This window comes from Podarcis pityusensis (genome assembly GCF_964106645.2).
Source record: "Podarcis pityusensis genome assembly, chromosome: 4".
Taxonomy (NCBI): domain Eukaryota; kingdom Metazoa; phylum Chordata; class Lepidosauria; order Squamata; family Lacertidae; genus Podarcis; species Podarcis pityusensis.
The window spans coordinates 42,587,528-42,595,322 of NC_138027.1; the positions used below are offsets into that span (position 1 = coordinate 42,587,528).

At 41.1% G+C, this 7,795-nt stretch overlaps 1 long non-coding RNA gene across 2 annotated transcripts; it reads left to right on the forward strand.

The window, feature by feature from the left end:
• Positions 1 to 1,360: 1,360 nt before the first annotated feature.
• LOC308476383 lies at positions 1,361 to 6,426 on the forward strand. Of its 2 annotated transcripts, none has more exons than XR_013985844.1 (3): positions 1,361 to 1,748; positions 2,843 to 2,909; positions 6,193 to 6,426. It is a non-coding gene; the product is annotated as an uncharacterized lncRNA (long non-coding RNA). The 2 variants fall into 2 exon arrangements; XR_013985845.1 differs by having other exon boundaries at positions 6,265 to 6,426.
• The last annotated feature ends 1,369 nt before the right edge of the window (positions 6,427 to 7,795 follow it).

Here is a 7,795-nt window from a genome sequence, read left to right on the forward strand (position 1 = left end):
TACTCCTATGAGTTGTGTTTTCTATGTGTTTGTTCTTCTTTTCTATCATTTTTCTTAAAAATTGCACAATTACTGGTGAGCCATCTTTTTCTTTGTGACCGTGCATGTATATTTATGTGGGAAATTAGTTTAGGAATAATTTTGAATTATGTTTTATTTTCTAACTCTAATCTACAGCACCTACTTGCCAGATAGAGGAAGCACATCAATCACAGCATCTGAATTTCATTTTCCTGCTCATCTTCCAGCAATCCCCTACGACATTCTCCAGAACACTCTCTATTATGCAAGTATAACAACAGAACTGGAAATGCCCAGAAGCCACTGACAGAACATTTCATTCTCCCTGGAGTCTGGATATTCAGCAACAGACTTATGTCATGATTTCTGTTTTCCCCTGGAAAAGGAGGTTTCTGGAACATTTTTGGCTGTTTCTATTCATGTTTCAAACCTGTAAAGACAAATCTTCCACATTTGTGCCATTTTATGGCCCTTTTTCTCATCTCTTGGATGTGGCAGCCATTTTGTGTCTGCCTGTTTACTCCTCTGACACCCTTCCTCCTTTTACTGCTCTTAAGGACACTTTTGTGATCAGCTGGTCACAACAGGTGAAGGGATAATGAGCAACAAGGCTGTTATGTACTGAGTTGAATAGGATCCAAAATGCAGCAGTCTGATTGGTCCTAGAACAATAGGATTCAGAATGCAGCAGTCTGATTGGTCCTAGAACAATAGGATTCAGAATGCAGCATTCTGATTGGTCCTAGAACAATGCAGCAGTCTGATTGGTCCTAGAACAATGCAGCAGTCTGATTGGTCTGCAGGAGCCACCCAATCCAGCTCCAGGTGGAAGTGAATCCACAACATGATTGGCCTATAGGAGAATCCCGGAAATAGCCAATCATGTGTGGCCCATTGTGTAAATAATGTATATAAAGCAGATATTTTGGGGGAGCTTTCATTCCTCGCTACTATGAGCTGAATAAAGAGCACGAAATCCACACAAGACTCCGAGTATATTTCAAAGGCTAAGCAGCGGGAAGCAGCCATGTCTGCCTTTCTTCCCACTACGTCAGGAGAGCTCAGTGCTTATGTTCAGGGTAGGAATTGGTACTGCCAACCCTATTCTGACTACCCATTTAATTAGTGGTAGACTGAAAGCAAAAGCCAGGCTTTAAATAAGACAACAAGATTATGCTGAAAATGTGAATATATATTGTTATAGGTTTCATATCCATGAATCCCTTCCAGGTCTGTGATCCAGTGAGGTTTAGAATCTAGCAGAAGCCACTGAACCAGTTCTACTAGCCTCTTTGTGAGGTAATAGCCTTTGTGGGCCACTTAAGTGCTCTCATCAGCATCTCACAGTGCGAGCTATGTTGTCATAGTGACAACTAAGTGATGGTGCTCTCCAGGAAGTGGCTAGACATTTCTCCACCCCCTTCACCTGGCTAGCTGGTGTTATCCCAGGGTGGGAACCATAGGCCAAAGTGGAGTGTGTGTGCAGTGAGTTTTGGCTGATGCTGGAATCTGGAGACACAGAGGCTTGTCTCAGTCTGTGCTGGACCCAAAGCTGTGGCTTGGGGATCTCCCTCGAAATCTAGCTGGGAGGGCAAAATCTGCTGGAGTGTTGATGCTGTGAGCCCTCCCAGCCTATGCTCGGGTTGCATATATGTGAAAATAGAACTATGTATCCTGAAGACACCACAGCCTTGGTTGATCTTCATTCCAAAGAAACCAAACCCAAGGTAAGTGCTAGAACTCAGGGCGTCTCTCACCATTCAGAGATTGGGGTGCATGCAACTGTATTGAATTAAAAATGGCTTCTTTCCCTCAAAGCTCAAGGAAGAACTTTTTAGTTTGGGTATGTTTCTCATATTGTGTCATGTTTTATAAGGTCTAGTGTGAGGAGATGTTCTCTGGACAGCTGGCATGGGAGGAGCAGCCCTGCCATTTATCTTGCCTCCCCACCTCCCCCTTTATCTGTGTGGAGGCTCTCCGAGGGCCAGATGTTAACAAATTACCTTAATTATTCCCACACCCCATTCCTTTGGTGTGGCTCTGTACCACACCATATGCACCTCTGTAGGAGTCAAGTTGTAAATGAAATTCCCAAAGTTCACAGCTCAGAAGGTGATGGAAAGTGCGTTTGAAAGCAATGCCCTTAGAGGCCATATATTCTGAGCTTTGTCAGGCATAAGTACCACAATCTGCACGGCTGCAACAGTGTAGGCAATGTCTTAATTACTATAATTAGCCCTGAATCAAAGCCTATCATTGGAAGCATAATAAGCCCTGAGCACAATAAGTTACATTCTAAAATAGCTGGCTGGGAAAAAAATAAAGACAATTTGGTATACACAAATGAGAAGCAAAGAGGTGCTAAGTACTTCATTTAATTTACACTTAAAATTAGTAGTAGCTGTGGCTTGATCTCTGTGCTTGATAATCTATTCAATAGACTGAAGAAGGGATCTCCTGTTATCCCTTAAAATCACACATTAAACTACTTACTGAATACATATTTCACTCTTCTGCACATTTCTTGCATTCAGAATTCTTCTGGGTATTCTTTTCTTGCTTCTTCCTGATCACTTTCCAGTATTTTCCATTGCCCTTCTTCAATGTGAATAATGATCACAATCAATAACTTCATTCCTATTTGTTCTACTTTGACCTAACTTTTTATATAATCTGGAAACACGTCCCATGCAACCTAAACCCTTTGTGGGACCTTAGGTAACCTTCTTGCTTTACATTATTCATGCTTTGTGGATTAACAAACATAGGCAGTTTGCACTGTGAGCAAATTAATTCTCCCATCTACCATTTTTTATTTCAGAAGAAGAGAGACAGAGAGGAGCTATGAATGCCTCAGAAGAAGAAGAGCCTGAATGGGAACATAAAAGGTTGTAGTTCTGTCATAAACTCAAAACCGTCTCCTATTATCAAAGGTCAAAAACATTATCCACATGTCAGCCAAATTTATAAATACACTCTCCATGGAGCTGAACCTAAAGTATGAAATAAATAGTACACTGGGAGCTGTAAAGATGAATTAGGAGCATGGGAACCTGAAACTCTTAGTTTAATTGCTCCATTAGGCAAGAAAAGGGGTGATGTCTCCACATTTATGCACAGGAAATTTGGGGGTTGTTTTTTTAAAAAAACATGAAATTATTGTATAGCTTTTAAAGCAGAATGTCAACGGGCTACAATGCAGATTGCCCAATGGGGAGTGCCAAAGTTTTAGAATTTACCACACAGCAAGACATTTGTATTGGTTGCTGGCTGGTGGCTGCTTAGCAATTGGAAATCACCTTAATTATCATCAGAAAATGCTATAATTCATATATACAAAACTGTCTTCTTCTCCCACCAAATCATGGAATTCAGCATGAAATGGATGGAAAATGTTAAAAAAAGATGCAAGTGAAATTTTTGGACAGCACTAGGCAAAGTACATAAAGTCAATTAGAAAAACAAAGCACACACGTTTCTAAAACAGCAAGGCATCTTCAGAATATAGGTAATTTTGAACAGCAGTGGGCTTTATCCTTTTCCCACATTGATGGAATAACCACAAACATACCACCACATACCCTGGAAGTGGAGTCACCTAGCTTCTGAATTTTACTGCACAGAAATGAGCAGTCTGTTCTTTCTTGTTCTTGCTAAAGACTCCACAGGCCAGATTGCTCTCAGAAGAAGTGGGTACTTTCTCCATGTAACCCACAAGTGCAGGGTGACTCACACAATGTGGCTATTTTCTCACTGAGAGACAATTACTGCCATCATAGCAGCACTTGGGCAGCACTAATTATATTAATTTCAGAGCAATATTACTAAGTATGGCTTTCCTTCTGGCTGAGTGCAGATGCAATTTCCTTTTTCTGTCAAGAAATCCCTGAACACCACCACACACACAACCACAAAACCACAATTCCCAGGAGTCCGTGTGCAGAGGCAAGGACCACCATCAACCCACAGTTTGAAGCTGTGATGTAGATGTTACCAGGGTGAAAAATCACCTGTACATCAATGGATATAACAGAGTAGCTTCTTGACCTAATTGTGTACATGGGGCAAGATCAGTGCAGAACAACAAGCTACTCTTTGACTGTGGGAATCAGACCCTTGGGAGCAAGCAAATATTTGAATTTGCTTACGTTAATTTGTGTGATGAGGTTAACATGAATTTCCCCAGGAGGCTTGCATAATGTGCTTCAAAACAAAACAAAAGCCTAGAGACAGAAACCATTCAGGGCCAAAATAGATATGATGTGTGAATACAATTAACTTGTGCATTATTATTTTTTGTTATATATATATATAGCAGCCACAGCATGGTCTGAGTAGCCTCAGGACTACAAGGTTGGGAGGAGAGGAAGGTTAACTCTTTCCCTCCCAGGAAAAACTGTAATTCAAAGGAAACCTCCATTAGTGCCAACAGTAGATTCCTGTGGATTCAAGTAGCAGCTTCAAAGAAGCACTCTTTGTTAGGACCATAGCAGGGAGAGAAAGAATTTAGCTTCCCTCCACCATCTTCATAGTCCAGAGGCTATTTAGGTCTTCCCACAGTTGCTAGTCACATATTTTTTAAAAAAATCACTTTAATTGCACTTATGCACTTATGCAATTACAGTGGAACCTTGGTTCTCATACGCCTTGGTACTCAAACAACTTGGAACCCAAACACTGCAAATCTGGAAGTAAGTGTTCCGGTTTGCGAACTTTTTTCAGAAGCCGAACGTGCTCCGTTTTGAGTGTTATGCTTCCAAATTGAGTGCAACACTTCCGCTTTGAGTGTTACTCTGAGGTCTGTCTGTTTTTGCTATTTATTTTGCGTTTTGTTTTTGCAGCTCTCTTGGTTTTTGTTTTTGTGACTGTGTGGAACCCAGTTCAGCTACTGATTGATTGGTTGTGTGACTGCAGTACATTATTTACTGCTTTCATTCTATGGATCAATGGTCTTGTTAGATAGTAAAATTCATGTTATATTGCTGTTTTAGAGGTTGTTTTTAAAAGTCTGGAATGGATTAATCCATTTTGCATTACATCCTATGGGAAGGTGCGCCTTGGTTTTGGAACGCTTTGGTTTTAGAAGGGACTTCCAGAATGGATTAAGTTTGAGAACCAAGGTACCACTGTAACTTTTTTGGCCCTTAATCTCACATGATATCCCACATTACTCCCCCACATCAGATTATTCAGTTTCCAAAATGGCGGATAGTAGAGGGGATATTGTATGGATTGATGTTTAGTAAAATGTTCCTTCTTCATTTGTAACTTTTTCTTTACAATTTAGAACAGAATACCAATAACAGTTGACTATACTCATTATTGGGATGCGGGTGGCACTGTGGGTTAAACCACAGAGCCTAGGACTTGCCAATCAAAAGTCGGCGGTTCGAATCCCCGCGACGGCATGAGCTCCCATTGCTCAGTCCCTGCTCCTGCCAACCTAGCAGTTCAAAAGCACGTCAAAGTGCAAGTAGATAAATAGGTACCGCTCCGACGGGAAGGTAAACAGCGTTTCCGTGTGCTGCTCTGGTTCGCCAGAAGCGGCTTAGTCATGCTGGCCACATGACCCGGAAGCTGTACACTGACTCTCTCGGCCAATAAAGCAAGATGAGCGCCGCAACCCCAGTCGGTCACGACTGGACCTAATGGTCAGGGGTCCCTATACCTTTTATACCCATTATTAGGAAATCTACCTGTCACCGTGGTCCACGTTTAAGATATTCATTCATTCATTCATTCATTCATTCATTCATGAAGCTGTATGACTGGTTCATTCAAATCAATATGTGAAATTCCTCTTCTTAACCATTGCTTTCTCTTTATGGTCATTATGCCAAAATGGCAACATATTTTAGCCTTCCTAGAAACAGAAAGACTCCACATCTCAACTACCATTTTCTGAGTTTGCTCATCTGAGCACTGGATAAAAGCAGGGCTGATTTTTTTTTTTTTGGTAACACTTATTAAACAAAAGAATAAATGAAGAAACTTCCCCTCGGTTCACTGCAGCACGTCAGGGATGAAAATGTTTACTAACCCTTACCCTTCTGCAAAGTATGTTGTGAAATATAATGGCAGGTATTATTAGCATAATTACAAAGACCCACTTTTAAATTGCTGCTATCAAGTAAAAGGATTACTCATGCATCTATAATATTTTCCTTAAAGCATCTTGGAAGAATGCACAACTCAGCAGAATCTTAGCTGTCTCTTAATTACGTTCTACACATATTACTACAGAGAGAATTGGGAACGAATCGCGATTTCAACTGGTGCAAGATTGGAATGGTCCTTGAAGCATCATTAAACCAAAAGTCTTTAAAAAAGAACCATATTGTACACTGGCCAATGGACAAGTAATGGGTTTGCAAATAAATCTACATTTTATAATTATTGCTCAAATGTCGCAGTACTGCTGTGTGTGATCTTGTGTTAACAATGCTTTTTTTAACCCCCCCCCCACACATAATGTCTCTTTTAATACTGAGAAATTTAATCTGGAATTAATGCCAGTTTACAGCTCTGGATCATCCTTCAAATTGTTTTATCTTCCATAACAGGATTTCTGGCCAGGAGTGTGTTAGCATCCCCTTTCTAGATGTTAACAACCATTATTCTATGCATGCATGTATGTATGTATGTACAGTGGTACCTCGGGTTAAGTACTTAATTCGTTCCAGAGGTCCGTTCTTAACCTGAAACTGTTCTCAACCTGAAGCACCACTTTAGCTAATGGGGTCTCCTGCTGCCACTGCGCCGCCGGAGCACAATTTCTGTTCTCATCCTGAAGCAAAGTTCTTAACCCGAGGTACTATTTCTGGGTTAGTGGAGTCTGTAACCTGAAGTGTATGTAACCTGAAGCGTATGTAACCCGAGGTACCACTGTATGCATGTTTATTTTTTTAAAAGTCTTACTGTGTTAAGGACTGCAGCCTATGTAGCCTTGTAAATTGACTACATTCCTCTCATTTTCAGAGTATTTTGAGAATTAGTGTGCAGTTAGATTTTTCTAGCACTTTGCAGATTTCTGCAAAAAGGTTTCACTAGCCATGGAATTCTTACCAAGGTTTTCTTACACTCAAGTTTGCTTGCTTGAAAAAACCACACACACTGAATGTTAAAAGTGCAGCAAATTCTAGTAAAATCCTGGTGTTCTTTTTCTAACTAGATAATAAAACTGTAAGCATGTCATAATGCTGCAATTTATGTTGCTGCCCAACAAGTACTCATGTGAACTGCAGCACAATGAGAGAACAGCGGTATTGCAGGGGGAGGAGGATGGAAATGTCAGCAGGGAGGCAGGCAGGTGGCCCATATGAGTGGGTGGTAGCCCAGACAGGTAAGCAAGTGAGTGGGTGGGTCGCTTAGACCCACAGGTAAGCGAGTAGGTGGCCCAGGTGGGCTTGGCAAGGGAAGCAACCAGGGGGTGGCAGACCCAATTGAATCTCTTAAAACCTTGGTAAGAATTCCATGCCTAGGGAAATCTCTTTGCCTAGCCCTAATAAATACCAATTGTTGACTACTTATTGATGTACTCCAACTCCCATCAGCCCCAATCAGCTTGGCCAATGGTCAGGGATGATGGGAGTTGTAGTCCTGTAACATCTGGAGGCCCACAGTTTCTCCAGCCCGTGGTTTAAAGGATTCATCTGAAAAGGCAGGTTTAGAGTACTCTATTTCCTTTCACCATCTTCTTACAGAGAAGAACAGTTTAGCTAATAGAAATGGACATGCTTGAGCCTCCTTTCCAGCAAATCTATAAATCCACCTT